This window comes from Nicotiana tomentosiformis, chromosome 7, assembly GCF_000390325.3.
Source record: "Nicotiana tomentosiformis chromosome 7, ASM39032v3, whole genome shotgun sequence".
In the NCBI taxonomy this organism is placed as follows: domain Eukaryota; kingdom Viridiplantae; phylum Streptophyta; class Magnoliopsida; order Solanales; family Solanaceae; genus Nicotiana; species Nicotiana tomentosiformis.
This window is the reverse complement of record NC_090818.1, coordinates 128,330,680-128,347,662: the sequence shown is the minus strand read 5'-3', so window position 1 is coordinate 128,347,662 and position 16,983 is coordinate 128,330,680.

Sequence of the window (16,983 nt, the reverse complement as noted above, 5' to 3'; positions counted from 1 at the left end):
CAAAATGGTAAATACATAGGTAGAAATAACGAACAAGGCAGTACATATGGACAACGGTAACAAACTAGGTAAAAAGCATAGAGGTAAAGACAACAATTAGGAAAGAAGAACATAAATTTCACTAACTAACATGGTAGAGGGCCTAGATGTATATATAACAAACAAAAGGGATAGCATGATTTCATGAGCTAACAAATAAAAGGCATGAATAATTAACATGGTAGAAGGCTTAGACGAAAGTGCAACAAATGAGAAACGACATGGATGTAGATATAACAACAAGAAGAAAACACATGATATTTGCAAGTTAAACAGATAGAAGGCGTGAACAATACAACAATAATTAAGATAGAGGACAAAGACAGATTAACAACGACAAATCACATAGAAAACATAGGTGCAATAGTAACAACTCAAGGTAAAGGCATGAATGTATAAACAAGAAAAAAATATCACAACATAATGCATGTCCCTCGTCCTCGCCTGCACGAAAACACCCTTTGTGCCATGAACACATGATAATATAAAAATATGATAATGTAAATGAAATGGCAGGACATCACCCATGGTGCTTTTACTCTCATCCGCACATGATAATGTAAATGAAAATATAACAACAACCCAGTATAATCCTACTAGTGGGGTCTGGGGAGGGTAGTGTGTACGCAGACCTTACCCCTACCATGAGGTAGAGAGGTTGTTTCTAATAGACCTTCGGCATCCTTCCCTCCAAGAACTCCCCACCTTGCTCTTGGGGTGACTCGAACTCACAACCTCTTGGTTGGAAGTGGAGGTTACTTACCATCAGAGCAATCCCTCTTGTCAAAAATAAAAATATAATAATATAAATAAAATGGCACGGCATCACCCTTCGTGTTTTTACTCTCATCCTCACATGATAATGTAAATAAAATGGCACGGTATCACCCTTCATGCTTTACTCTCATCCTCACATGATAATGTAAATGAGATCATGATAATGTAAATGAAATGGCACCGCATCACCTGTCACGACCCAAAATCCATTAAGGTCGTGATGGCGCAGGACACCGCCATCAGACAAGCCAAAAATAAATACTTGATTTGGTTCTTATTTTTAATATTTTTGGAATCATATTTTCCTTCTATTAAATAGTAAAAGATGGAATTCACAGTGTAAATAATAATATTCCTAATAATTTCAATACAGAACAACCCATAATCACCCCAAAACCCGATGTCATAAGTGCATGAGTATCAACTAAGAAGTAAAAATAAAGTACAACATCTATCCGGAATACAACTTAGACAGGAAAAATACAAATAACTCTGAAGCAGACTCTGCTGGCTGCGGGTCGTAATATAGAATGCAGCTCACGTAAGTCCTCGCATGTATACGCGCCTCTGTTCTCACAAGGCTACTAGTCACATGTGTACCTGCACAAAAATGTGCAGCAAGTGTAGTATGAGTACGTAATCAATATGTACCCAGTAAGTATCTAGCCTAACCCCGGAGAAGTAGTGACGAGGGGTCGACATCGACACTCACTAGTGGTCCAATAATATCAAGTACAGTGAAGAGGCAAGTAAATATGAGGCAGAGTAAATAAGTGAGATAAACAGGTGTAAATCACATGGTACAAATCCCCCTCTTTACGAGGAACTCAAGCTCTCCATTAGAAATTTTCTCCTTAACCGGAGCATATATATAGATATAGTGGATCTTATCAGATAGATTGTCATAACTCCAATCGAAAAAACTCATAGATACACTGGCTTCTTGCCAAATATTACGCACGATTTCCATGAGGATATGATATAGGGAATGCCGAGGCGCACGGCCCGATCCAACATAAATATTTAAACTGTGCACTGCCGAGGGTCGAACGACACGAAGCATAGATCCATCTATTAAACTGCCGAGGCGAACGACCCACTCCCATGAGAGTGTAGTACATAAATTCTGCCGAGGCGATCGTCCCGATCCCATAAGTGTGAAATACATAATCCTGCCGAGGCGAACGGCCCGATCCCATAAGAATAAGAAGCTTTGACGGGTCCTTGATCTCACTCACGAATAAACGTGTGAGTTGCAATTTCTTTAATAAAAACCTTTCAATGAAGTATATATATATATATATATATATATATATATATATATATATATATATATATATATATATATATATATATATATATATCACGGAAACATGCAGTAGGAGGAGTAAAGTTATCTGGTGACTAATCGTGAACTTGTGAAGTCTATACAATATCAATTCTAGTCTCAAGTAGGAATGTAAAACAGAGAAATTTAATAGGTGAGAAAATGCTCAAATAGTGCAGCTACAACAGGATATGAGCCTAAGCCTACCCGGACAATAACATGAATGTAGTTGCGTACGGGCTCTCGTCACCTCGCGCGTACGTAGCCCCCACAACAAGTAACACATATCAACATACAACACCTAGGGGTATTTTTCCCCTCACAGAGTTAGACATGAGACTTACCTCACTCCGACGTTTCAAAAACAGCTCCAACACCGTCCTAACATCTCAAACCGGTGACCGCCGATCCAAAACTAGTCAAATAAGATGCAACCCAATCAAAATATACTCTAATACTCATAATTAATCAATTTATAACAATTTTTAACTTCGCTCGAAAAATCGATAAATCAACCCTCGGGCCCACGTACCCGAATTTCGAAAATTTTCGAAGACAAGCACTACTCATAGCACTATGAACTAAAATATATAATTTATTCTCAATTTCATGCCCAAATTCGCAATCAAAATTCAAGAATATCAATTTCTAGGTCTTTCTTCAAAATCCCAAACTTTCACAAATTTTCAAGTCTAAATCCATATATAATCCAAATATTTAACTTGCAATAGGTAGGAATCACTTACCTTGACATAGATAACGGAAATCTCCCTTCGAAGAGCTCCAAAAATCGCCCAACAAAATAAAAAATGGAGGAAAATGGCCAAATCCCGTCTTTTTAAACCTCACTGCCCAGGCGACCCTTCTTTGCGATCGCGGAAAGACTATTGCGATCGCAAAGGCCAAAGCAACACTGCCTCTAATTTCCCCTTCGCGTTCGCGTTCCACCAGCCGCTTTAGGCCCCCGCTCACTCATTTCCTCTTTGCGTTCGTGGTTGAGCCTTCGCATTCACGAAGCACTACCAGGCCCACCTACGCGTTTGTAGGCCCCTCACCGCGTTCACGTAGGGCAAAAATCACCAGCCCAGGAAATTCTCCTTCACGATCGCGGGACTCCCTTCGCGTTCGCGAAGGACAACATCAGAACCAGCAACAACAACAGCCAAAACAACCCGAATTGATCCGAAACCACCCCGAAACACACCCGAGGCCCCCGTGATCCCGTCCAAGTCGCACAAACCAGTCCCATAATATAACACAGACCTGCTCGAGGCCTCAAATCACATCAAACAACACTAAAATCATGAATCGCACCCGAATTCAAACTTAATGAACTTTAGAACTTCAAACTTCTACATTCGGTGCCGAAACCTATCAAATCACGTTCGATTGACCTCAAATTTCGCACGCAAGTCACATTTGACATTATGGACTTACTCCAACTTTCGGAATCGGAATCCGACCCCAATATCAAAAAGTTGCTGGTCAAACTTCTCATAAACCTTCAGATTTCTAACTTCCGCCAAATAACCCCAAAATGACCTACGGACCTCCGAATCCACTTTCGGACGCGCTCTCAATACCAGAATCACCATATGGAGCTATTTCCAGGCTCGGAATCCCAATCAGACATCAATAACATTGAAATACGCCTCAACCCAAATTTTATGAAATTCTTCCAAAATGCCAACTTCCACAATAGGCGCTGAAATGCTCCCGGGGCATCCAAAACCCGATCCGGACATACGCCCAAGTCCAAAATCATCATACGAACCTGTTGGAACCTTCAAATCCCGATTTCGAGGCCGTTTACTTAAAAATCACACTTTAATCAATTCCTCCAACTTAAGGCTTCCGAAATAAAAATTTTCTTTCTAAATCAACTCCGAATTTTCCGAAATTCGATTCTGACCACACGTACAAGTCATAATACCTAAAGTGAAACTACTCAAGTCCTCAAACCGGCGAATGACGTGCTAGAGCTCAAAATAACCAGTCGGGTCGTTACATCACCCTTTATACTTTTGCTCTCATCCTCACATGATAATGTAAATGAAATGGTACGGTACTACCCTTCGTGCTTTTACTCTCATCCTCATATGATAATGTAAATAAAATGGCACGGCATCACCCTTCGTGCTTTATACTCTTCCTCACCAAGCATATGTATATCAACGACAAGCAAGGTAGGAAGCATGAAAAATATCAAGGAGAGTGATTAAACAAATATTTCAAATGAACATCAATCACAACTTTCAAGCCAATAACAATTCAATAAACCTCAAAAACCTTATTGTTAAAGTATTTCAACAAGTCTCAAAAATGATCTTCATCTCAAGTATAGAACCCAGCATATCAAGAATAACGGTCGTAGCAATGTATTAGTGATTAAGCATAATGATAATGATGACCGAATTTAACACATCAATAGTTTCACAAAAATCCGTCAAATTTTAATCAAGTTATAATAAGCTAAATCTTAGTTTGTAGTATTTAATTTAATATTCTTAGTAATCTAGGAGTCAAGTAAGACATGAAACAAGAAGGTCACATAATTTTACAAGGCACAATTAATCGTATAATTTATCCGCAAGCATGATTAACTCGTATAATTTATCCGCGAGCATGATTAACCCTGGCACATACATATACGCTCGTCACCTCATATATGCATCACCCCTGCATGTAGCAAACAATGAAAATTAGTAGAAAAAATTCACCCAATAAAGTTAGGCAAGACACTTACCTCAAACAAGCCAATTTTTTTTTAATAAACTGCACATTTTGTTCATCTCCAACAAAGATACATTCAGCTGAGGGAGTATAGATAAACTAGCTAGCTTCCTAGATCACCCTTGTATGACAGCAAATACCAACTTTTACAAATGAGAAGTAAATACATATGAGAAACATTACACATGTAATGTGCCTGGAAGAAGTAGATCCAACCTGTTCAAAAAAAGTACTAACATGAAGTCTATCCCTACTGTTAAAGACTGCATGGTCAAGGAGGATCAAAGGTAATGCATGTTCTGTTTAGTCTAGTCCTTCGAAATACTGGCAATTCCCATCTATCCATGCTCATGAGGCCCTTGATTTGAGGAGGAAGGTCAGAAAACACTCGAAACAGTTGGGAATGAGGGATAGAGTGACTGATGAATGCAAGTTTGTCTGCAAATCACCTTCCGAACGGCTCGAAACTAGCCAAAAGTAACTCAAAATCATCAAATAATGCCATAAGAAGCAAACCCAATCGATAAAGTTCTAATATTTACACATTTATTCAAAGTCAACCAAAAATTCAAACCCAAGCCCGCACCTCGGAACCCGACTTAACTCATAAAATTTGATAACTCATTTATTTACGAGTCCAACCAGTCACTCAATTCCAACTCTGAATCGATGTTCAAAACTCAAAAATTTACTTTAGGAAAGTTTAGACAAAAGCCCTCAATTTATCTTTTGAAATCATCAATCAAATGCCAAAAACGAAGATGAAATCACAGAATATAATCAAAACCGAGTAGAAAATACTTACCCCAATCCATGTGGTAAAAATCGCCTCCAAAATCGTCCAAATTCGAGCTCCCCAACTCAAAATGTGATAAAATAACTCAAAGGTCCGAAATAGAGTACTTATATGCACTGCCCAGGTATATTCTATGCGATCGCGGGACCAGCTTCGCGATCGCGAAGCACAAAATGCTCAGTCTCGAAGAATCTCTACTCGAACGTGGCCCCAGGCTCGCGATTGCGATGAACATCTGCACAGACTAACGCAAACGCAGACGCAACTGCGCGAACGCGATAAAGAAGTCATGAAGACCAGCCCAGCAGAGCTCTACACTACGCGAACGCGTAACCACTTGAGCGAACGTGATGCTTAAGCTCCAGCAACCTACGCGAACGCGGTCGAATATTCGCGAACGCGAAGAAGAAGATACCCAGCTCCAGAATTACTACACGATTGCTTTCCCTGCTTCGCGATCGTGATGCTCTGCAAACACACCAGTAACCAGCAATGCAAAAACCATTAGAAATGATCCGAACCACGTCTGAAACTCACCCGAGCTCCTCGGGACCCAATCCGAACATACCGATAAGTCCCAAAATATAACACGGACCTACTCGAGGCCTCAAATCACACATAACAACATCAAAACCACGAATCGCATCTCAAATCGAACTAAATAAACTTTTGAACTTTCAACTTCCAAATCTCGTGCCAAACCATATCAAATTAACTCGTAATGACCTCAAATTTTGCACACAAGTTTTAAATGACATAACAAAGCTATTTTAACTCCCGAAACTAAAATCCGAACACGATATCAACAAAGTCAACTTCCGGTCAAACTTATGAACATTCAAAAACTCCAAATTGCCAACTTTCGCCAATTAATGCCAAAACCTTCAAAAAAATATCCAAATGCAAATCCGGGCATACGCCCAAGTCCAAAATCACCACTTGGACCTAACAGAACCATCAAAAATCCGATCCAGGGTCATATACGCAAAAGTCAAACTTGGTCAACTCTTCTAACTCGAAGTTGCTAACATGAGAATCCTTCTTCCGAATCGATCCCGAATCACCGGAAAAGTAAAATCAACTATTCACACAAGTCATAAGTACGTCGTATGAAGCTACTCACGACTTCAAACAACTGAACGGAATGCAAATGTTCAAAACGACCGCTCGGTTCATTACACTAAGAGTAGATTTTAAATTTATATTGAATGATGCATTTTGACATATTTAAATTATCATGTAAATAATAAATAATACCAAACACTCAATATTATTGATTTGGAATAATTATTAATACGAATTTTTAATTTATATTTTTACTTTACGTTTTATATTTTAATTGAATTCTTTTCTAATAAATATTTAAATTTATTTTTGTTTTCTAAATAATACTAATCACAAATTGAATCTTTACTGTCCTTTTTCGTAATTTGATATTTGAAAGTGCTTTTTTAAAAGATTGGCCAAATACAACGAGCTTGCAAAAAGCACTATTCAAACGAATTGGCCAAAAACAAACGGCTATTTTGCAAAAGTACTTTTTCAAAAATCACTTTTTAATATAACCGCTTTTCAAAATAAGCAATCTTTGACAACTTGGCCAAACGGGGTCTAAAAGGAAAAATAACATTCTATAATTAATATAGATCCTAAAGAATAAGGAAGGCGATTATTATAGAATACCTATGAATTTAACAATACAAAGCAGTAAACATAATGATGAAAATTGCTGACTCTGATTAAAATTTAAGATTTATTACAAGATGAGCACACATATATGGTTGTACGAACCTTATTTGCCACAGTATCTAATTATCTTCGAGATTATTCCAACAACAACAACAATAACAAATTTAGTGTATTCTCATAAGTGAAGTCTGGAGAGAGTAGTGTATATGCCAACCTTACCCCCACCTTGAAGATAGAAAGGTTGTTTCTGATAGACCATCGGCTCACGAAAAACCACTACTAAAAAATAGCAAATTTGTGACCGTCAAATCAATCGGAAATCGATCGAAAATCGTGTTTTTCCGACGGATTTAAGACTGAAAAGTGTCAGTTGAAAAACACATGGTCGCAATATATTTGCGACAGAATCGGTCGAAAATTTGCGACGAATTCAGTCGCAAATTGAAAAATACGAGGACATTTGAAATTAGGCCATTTGCGACCGAATCATTCGCACATTTAGCGGCTGATTCAGTCGCTAAACAGAATTAAAAAAATAAATATAAATTAAAAGTTGCGATTGATTCAATCGAAAAATTAAAAAATAAAATTAATTTTTAATTAATTATTCCGACTGAAACAGTCGTAAATGTTGATTATTAATTAATTCATCTGCGACTGATTCAGTCGCAAATCTTAATTAAATTTTGTTAGAAATTTTCATTTTGCGACTAAATCAGTCGCAAATCTGGGTAATTCCTAGTGAAATTTGTGACTGATTCAGTCGCAAATCTGGGCATTTTAAAGCAGCCGGCTGTATTTCTAATTACACCACCTGCCAAATAAAACAGCCAACCAAGCACCTAACAACCGAACAAAAACCTAATATAACAATCCAAAACCTAATATAACAATCCAAATCCATTATTTACTACAAAACGAACAGTAATATTTATAACAATTCAACCAACTAATCAAACAACCAACTATCAAACAACATAAAATACACATGTCTCTAACTTCAACTTTAAAACATTCAAATAGCCTATTCAAAATGAGTCTCCTCCTCAGACTCCATTGCAGCTCCTTTCTTGCTTTTCTTTTTTTATTTTTTTTGGATCAAAGCCTGAGTTGCTTGAAATTCTTACGACATTTGATCCACTCTTTGACGCATAGCTTCCATGTCCTAAAACATAAAAATTAATCTAATTTATTTCAAATTAGCATATGATAGCGCTCTAATACTTAGTCGATTGCATTTTCTTCATTTCGTTTCAATAATAAATAATATAATTAACACATAAATAAGGCATGGAGAATTTCTAAATGAAAAGCCGAAACAGAGAAGTATTGGCACTAAGTTATTTCTTAACTAACATAACTTGAATGTATAAAAATTCTAACTCTTTAAAATATTGTTCAACTCTAACTATTATAACCTAAATTATACGAAGTATTAGCACTTAAGTTGTTTCATTAGTTATTTTTTATATAAACAAGAATTTCATACTTATAGAACATACCCAAATTATTCTAATTTTTTTTCTTGATTTACTATTGAATACATACAAGTATACTAGCCATTTTCACAAGAACATCTAACTAAAAAGGAAAAAAATAGCTAATTAATCTAAACAAGTATATACATATTATATTGTAAATATTATTACTAATTTATCTATACTATATTGTAAATTATATAGCTAATTTGTACATACTATTTTGCTTAATTAATGCAAAAAACCCCCCTGAAAAATGACCAACGGATCTGCTGCTGACCCACCACCGGAGGGGAGATGAGCCGCCGGATTCCTATACTAAAAACGAGTTAAACAACTTGGGAACAAAAAATTTGGGGGGCGGGACGGGAGGGCGGGGGGCGGCTGGACGGAGGAAATGGAGCGGGTGAGGGAGAGTGAGAGGGAGAGTGAGAGAGAGAGTGAGAGAGAGAGGGAAATCATACCTAATATGGTTAGATTAGAGGCGAAAATCAAGAAATAGAGCGGGTGGGGGTAGAAGAGGAGATGGGAGAAGAGAAAAAAAAGTTAGAGAAGAAAGAAGAAAGAAGAAAGAAAAAAAAACGGGTTAGAGTGTATTACAAAAAAAGAATTGTGACTGAATCGGTTGCAAATTTGAAATTTGAATTTTCAAATTCCGACCGATTCGGTCGCAAATCCCGTTGACCAGTCAGACCTCGTTTTTATTACAGATTCCGACCAAATCGGTCGAAATATTTAATTTAATTTTTTTTTAAATTTTAATATTTGCGACTGATTCAGTCGCAAACCATAAAAAATATTTTTTGCGGTATTTTCCGCGTAATTGAGCGACTGAACCAGTCGCAATTTTGAGCCAAATTTTTTTTAAAAAAATTAACATGTATTTTTAATAAAGTTTCCGACCGAATCAGTCGAAAATTGCGACTGAATTAAATCGGTTGGAATTATTGAGTTGCAAATTTCCTGTTTTTTTAGTAGTGAACGAAAAGAAGATTATTCAAACACAATCCCTTATATTCAGGCCAATTATGGCTTAACTGTTTAGTCTAAAGTCTAAAATGCAATATCTGTTCAAAGAAATATTTGTTTAAAAATTGTATTTAGCATTTTATTTTACATAATGGTTTTGAATTGAATGATGTCCTGAGATTGCAGGTTTCGTTGTATTGGTATGCCCTTTTAGGCTTTACTGATCTCCAGGGAAGTTTTCTTGGTAAGAGTTTGTTCCCTAAATGGACATAACTTTGCTTTGCATACATTATTCTAAAGAGCTTATTCTATCAAACTGTCGGGTTTTGTTATTGATGTTTGTACATAAAAACAGAAAAAAATAAACCAATGAATCATCTTCACTGTGCAAACTACTCATAAGAATGGCCACAGAACTCGAGCAACTCACTCATAGGGACAATTTGTCGAGCATTTAGTAGATAAATAAAGTGAGCTGAAATAAGTAATTGAACTATAATACAATATCCTTCGGAGGGAGAATAAGGGATTAACGGCCTAACTGTAGTTAAGCGTCGGTTAGCTGATAAGAAAATTGGGACTTATTTTAAAAAGGGAGAAAACTGCAACTTACGGTTAAAGAGAAATGGATACGAAAGTTAACCATAAGTCGTATTCGATTAATGCGATTTATAAGTCTTATATGTCAACTGCAATTAAATATTACACTAAACTCCGCTATAGTATGATACAAATTCATATATCCCCTTGTATTTTAAAATCAAATACTTATACTCCTTATACTATGAAATCCTACACATAAACTCCTTATGAGTTATATCTATAACCAAATATAATTATTAAGATAAACTAAAATTATAATAAAGTTTTCACATTCAAGATTATTCCAACACACCCCTTATATTCGGGCCAGTATGTAATGCCCCGCAAATATTTTTTCGCTATTTGTTACCTTCTCGTTCAGGCTCCAAGTTAGATACACCGTTGTTTTAAAAGTTATGAAGGTGTATAATGCCCAGATCTAAAGTTCGAAAGGTTGTAGAAATGTTTAGAAGAGGAACAAGTATTTTGGAACAAATTGAAAATGTTCAAGAAAAAGAAGCGAACTGTGATGACCCATAAGGTCATCTTTAAATTTAATAATTAATTCTTTAATCTAAGACCTCGGAAAGCATTATTTATTAGTCCTCGACTTGCGTGCACAGTCCGTATAATTTTTCGGAAAGTTTTATATGAAAAATGGATTAAAATGTGAAATAGAGCCTTAAAACTTAATTGAGTTGACTTTGGTCAACATTTTGAGCAAACAGACTCGGATCAATATTTTGACAGTTCTAGTAGGTCCGTATCGTGATTTGGGACTTAGGGGTATGCCGAAAATTTAATTTGGAGGTCTCTAGCTCAAGTTACGGCCATTTGACGGAACTAGAAATTTAAAGGCTAAAGATTTTCAAAGTTTGACCACGGATTTGACTTTTTGATATCGGGGCCGAAATTCGATTATAGAAATTGGAATAACTGTGTTATATCATTTATGACTTGTCTGTCGAATATGGTGAGAAACGGAGTTGATTTGACGTGATTCGGACGTTCGATTGTGAAAAATAGAAGTTTTAAAGTTTTCTTAAACATTTCATTTGATTGGTGTCCGATTCGTAATTCTAGGTGTTAAATTGGTGTTTTGATCGCGCGAGCGAATTCATATGAGGTTTTAAGACTTGTGTACATATTTGGTTTGGAGCCCCGAGGGCTCGGGTGAGTTTCAGATAGCCTACAGACCATTTGAACTTTGAGAAAAATCTGGTTTTTAGCTTCTACTGTCATTTGGTACATTGTGCTTCGCGATCGCGAAGAAGAAAGTTGGACTGGCACATTTTGTGCTTCGCGTTCGCGACCGAGGGCACGCGTTCGCGAAGGGTCGAAGTGCAAAGCTTCACGTTCGCGATCGAAGCCTCGTGTTCGCGAAGAGGGAATGAGGCAGAAGCTGAAGTACCCAAAATTGTGCTACGCGATCGCACAAGTCAGTACGCGATCGCGTAAGGTTGAGAAAATATTCTCTACGATCGCATAGCCATTTACGCGATCGCGTAGAGTTAAAATTCCGGGCAACCAAAACATGATTCGCGATCGCAAAGTATTATCCGCGATCGCGAAGAATAAAATGGACCTGGGCAAAAGTTGTTGTACGCGATCGCGAATGAATTTCCGCGACCGCGATAAGTAAAAATCTGGGCAAACAGAACTTAAGTTCTCGAAATGGGATTTCGATCCACTTTTCACCATTTTCGATTTTGAGCTCGGGTAAGACTATTTTTGGGCGATTTTTACGGAAAAACATTGGGGTAAGTGTTCCTTATCCTATATTGATTATATTTCATGATTCCATACTCATTTATATCATGAATCCGTGAAAGTTTGTGAGAAAAATTAAATTTTTATGAAATCTTCCAAAAATATAAAATGAAAATTTGAAAGCCAATCCGATGTCGGAATTCGATAATTTTTATATGGTTGAACTCGTATCAGAACGGGTGTTCGAATTTCGCAATTTTTTTTCCAGGATTCGATATGTTGGTCCCACTGTTGATTTTTTAAAATGAATTTCGGATATTTATCCGAAAAATTTATAAATTCATATGGAAAAAATTCCTACGATTTGTATTGAGTATATTGAATTGTTTATGACTAGATTTGAGGGTTTCAGACACGAATTCGCGAGGCAAAGATTTATTGGATTCTTGAAATTTGGTTGCTAAGCAAGGTAAGTGTCGTGGTTAACCTTAACTTGAGGGAATATAACCCTTAAATTATTTGTTATGTGAAATGCATGTGAACAACGTATAGGCGAGGTGACGAGTGTCTATACGTCGTCAAATTAATTATTTGCATAATTATTTAAAAATCATAAATTGTTCTAAGACACGAATTAATTGTTACAATAATTATTTCTCTCCTATTCTTTGTCAAATATTAATTCTTGAATTCCTGCAATAATTGTTACATGCTTATTTGATTTATGTGTCTTAATGGCTACTTGACATTTAGCGTATTAAATATTATACTGCCTATTTTCTCCCTGATTTCCACAATTAATTGCTACTTGTCATTATTTATTTCATAAAGGAATTATAATTATTGTATGCCTTGATACTTAATAGTTTCTCATTGAACGTGGTATTTATTGGAGTAAATTTTATTATATTTATGAATTGTTAAGATATATTGGGGGATCGGATTGCACGTCGCAATAGACTTATTTAAAAGTCAATATTGGGGGATCGGATTGCACGCCGCAATAAACTTATTTAAAAGTCAATATTGGGGGATCGGATTGCATGCCGCAATAGAATTATTTAAAAGTCGATATTGGGGGATCGGGTTGCATGCCGCAACAGACTTGTTAAAAGTCTATATTGGGGGATCAGGTTGCACGCCGCAACAGACTTGTTTAAAAGTCCCTATTGGGGTATCGGGTTGCACGCCGCAACAAATTTATTTAAAAGTCTATATATACTTGATTAAAATAAATATATTGGAGGATTGAATATGAATATATTGTGGGAGCGGTGTGCACGCTGCAACGGAAATTGATGGAAATAATAATTGATTATGACTGCTGAGTTGGTTTCAACTATTAAAATAAATTACCCGATTTATTTCTATTATTGTTGTTATTACTATTATTGCGTACAAGTTAATGTAAGTGATCTGCCTTAGCCGCGTAACTACTTCGTTGAAGTTAGGCTCAACACTTACCAGTACATGGGGTTGGTTGTACTGATACTACACTCTGCACTTCTTGTGCAGATTTTGGAGTTGGTCCCATCGGCGTACCATAGACTTGCTCAGATTTCAGCTATTCAGAGGAGACTTGAGGTATAACTGTACAACGTCCGCAGTTCTGAAGTCCCCGTCTACTTAATTTTAGCTGTGTATTTGTTTTCGGATAACTTTATCTTATTCAGACCTTTATTTGTATTATTCTAGAAGTTCGTGCACTTGTGACACCAATTATGGGATGGTATTTAGATATCGTGATTATTATGGATTATTTACTTTATTTCAGACTTTATTTCCGCATTTGTTTTCTTGTTATTAATTAATTTAAAATTTTGTTAAAATGACTTGTTATATTCTAGCGTTGGCTTGCCTAACAAGTGAAATGTTAGGCGCCATCACGGTCCCGAAGGTGGGAATTTCGGGTCGTGACAGTTGGTATCAGAGCACAAGGTTACGTAGGTCTCACGAGTCACGAGCAAGCTTAGTAGAGTCTGAAGGATCTGTAGGGAGACGTCTGTACTTATCTCTCAGAGGCTATGAAGTTTAGGAACAATATCCATTCATTCTTATCCTGTCGTGCGATTTTATTCTATCACGATAATTGAACCATTCTATTCTTATTCTCTCACAAATGGAGAGAACACGTAATACATCTACCGACGGACAGGGATCAGAGCCCTCGGTGGAAACTATGGCCAGGGGTAGAGGTCGAGGAAGAGGCACAGCTCAGTCTAGAGTTCGAGCAGCCGTACCTGTTGTAGAACCTCCGGTGGATCTTCAGGAGGAGGTTCCAGTTCAGACTGTACCAATTGGACCAGTTCAGGTCCCGGAAGGATTTATAGCTACTCCAGTGATTCAGGACGCTCTAGTCCGTTTGGTAAGTCTTATGGAGGGCTTGGCCCAGAATGGTACATTTCCAGTGGCACCAGTCATCTCACAGGCTGGGGGAGGAGCACAAACTCCCACTACTCCCGCTCCTGAGCAGATGGCTCCCCAGAATCAGGCTCCAGTAGCCCCGCCAACTGGGGTAGTTCAGCCAGTTGTTGTGGCACAGGCCGGTGATAGACCCGCATGTCTTCTGAGGACCCACAGGATTATCTTGACCGCTGCCATGAGGTGATGTAGAATATGGGTATAGTTGATATCAATGGGGTCGATTTTGCTGTATTTCAGATGACGGGTTCTGCCATGAGGTGGTGGAGAGATTATACATTGACCAGACCAATTGGATCGCCTGCACTTAACTGGGAGCAGTTCTCGAACTATTTATGGAGAAGTTCCATCCTATCACACTGAGAGAGGATTACCGCAAGCAATTTTAGCATCTATAACAGGGCAGTATGACTGTTACTCAGTACGAGTCCCGTTTTGTGGATTTAGCCCGTCATGCTCTCCTTTTACTACCTACTGAGGGAGAGAGAGTGAGGAGGTTTATTGAGGGACTCACTCACCCTATCAGGCTTTAGATGGCCAAGAAACTCAGAAGTGAGATTTCCTTTCAGGCGGCTACTAATGTCGCAAGGAGGATCGAGATGGTTCTTGCACAGGATAGAGGGCAGAGGTCTGATAAGAGGCCTCGTCAGTTTGGTGGTTTCGGTGGTGCCTCATCTGGAGGTATGGGTAATTTTGGTAGAGATCATCCTCCCAGACCATTTCATTCAACACTTCAGGCATCTCCCAGTACTTCAGGGAGTCACGGTCCTATTATGCCTTACTCTGGGCAGCCATCATTTAGTGCACATTCAGCTCCTATCAGTGCACCACCACTCTAGAGTCACTACGGCGGTTATCCAGCCCGTTCGGGTCAGCTTAAGCTTCAGCAGCAGCGACATCAGGATGGGTGTTATGAGTGTGGGAACATTGGTCACATCAGGAGGTATTGCCCTAGGTTGTCGAGTAAGAAATCTCAGTAGGATTCTCATGCCATCATACTGGCACCGGTTGTTTCACCGCGTGCTCAGCCAGCTAGAGGTAGGGGTCAATCAGCTAGAGGTAGAGGTCAGGCCATTAGAGGTATAGATCAGACCGTTAGAGGTGGAGGCTAGCCAGTTAGAGGTCGTCATAGGGACGCAGTTCAGAGTGGTGGGGCCCAACCCCGATTTTATGCTTTTCTAGCTAGGCCTGAGGCCGAGTCATCTGATGCTGTGATCATAGGTATTATTCCAATTTGCCATAGAGATGCTTCAGTTCTATTTGATCCAGGGTCTACTTATTCCTATGTGTCCTCCTATTTTGCTTCATAGTTAGTTGTGCCTCGTGATTCTCTGAGTGCTTCTGTGTGTGTATCTATACCGGTGGGAGACTCCGTTATAGTAGATCATATCTATCGTTCATGTGTGGTTACTATTGGTAGTCTCAAGACTAGTGTAGATTTTCTACTTCTTGATATGGTAGATTTTGATATCATCTTGGGTATGGATTGACTGTCACCTTATCATGCTATATTGAATTGTCATGCCAAGACAGTGACCCTAGCCATGCCGGGGTTACCTCGATTAGAGTGGAAAGGAACTCCTAGTCATTCTGCCAGTAGTGTTATTTCTTATTTGAAAGCTCGACGTATGGTAGAGAAAGGGTGTCTAGCCAATTTATCTTATATTCGCGACCCTAGTGCGGATGTTCCTTCTATGGACTCAGTACTAGTTGTTCGTGAATTTTCAGAAGTATTTCCTGCAGATTTGCCAGGGATGCTACCCGACAGAGATATTGACTTCTGTATTGATTTGGCTCCGGGCACTCAGCCCATTTCTATTCCACCATACCGTATGGCATCGCCGGAGTTGAAAGAATTGAAGGAGCAGTTACAAGACTTGCTTGATCAGGGATTCATTAGACCTAGTGTCTCGCTCTGGGGTGCACCAGTACTATTTGTAAAGAAGAAAGATGGTTCAATGTGAATGTGTATAGATTATCGGCAGTTGAACAAAGCTACTATTAAGAACAAATATCTGATGCCAAGAATTGATGACTTATTTGATCAGCTTCAGGGTGCCAAGATATTTTCGAAGATCGATTTGAGGTCTGGTTACCATCAGTTGAAGATTAGGGCATCTCATGTCCCTAAGATAACTTTTCGGACTCGGTATGGGCATTACGAATTCCTAGTGATGTCATTTGGGTTGACAAATGCCCTAACAACATTTATGGATTTGATGAATCGGGTGTTCAAGCCCTATTTGTATTCTTTTGTGGTTGTATTTATTGATGATATCTTGATTTATTCAGCAGTCGAGAGGAGCATGAGCAGCATCTTCGGAGTGTGCTTCAAACTTTGAAGAATAATCAGTTATATGCTAAATTTTCAAAATGCGAGTTTTGGTTAAATTCAATTGCCTTTTTGGGGCATGTTGTATCAGCATAAGGCATAAAGGTAGATCCTAACAAGATTGAGGTTG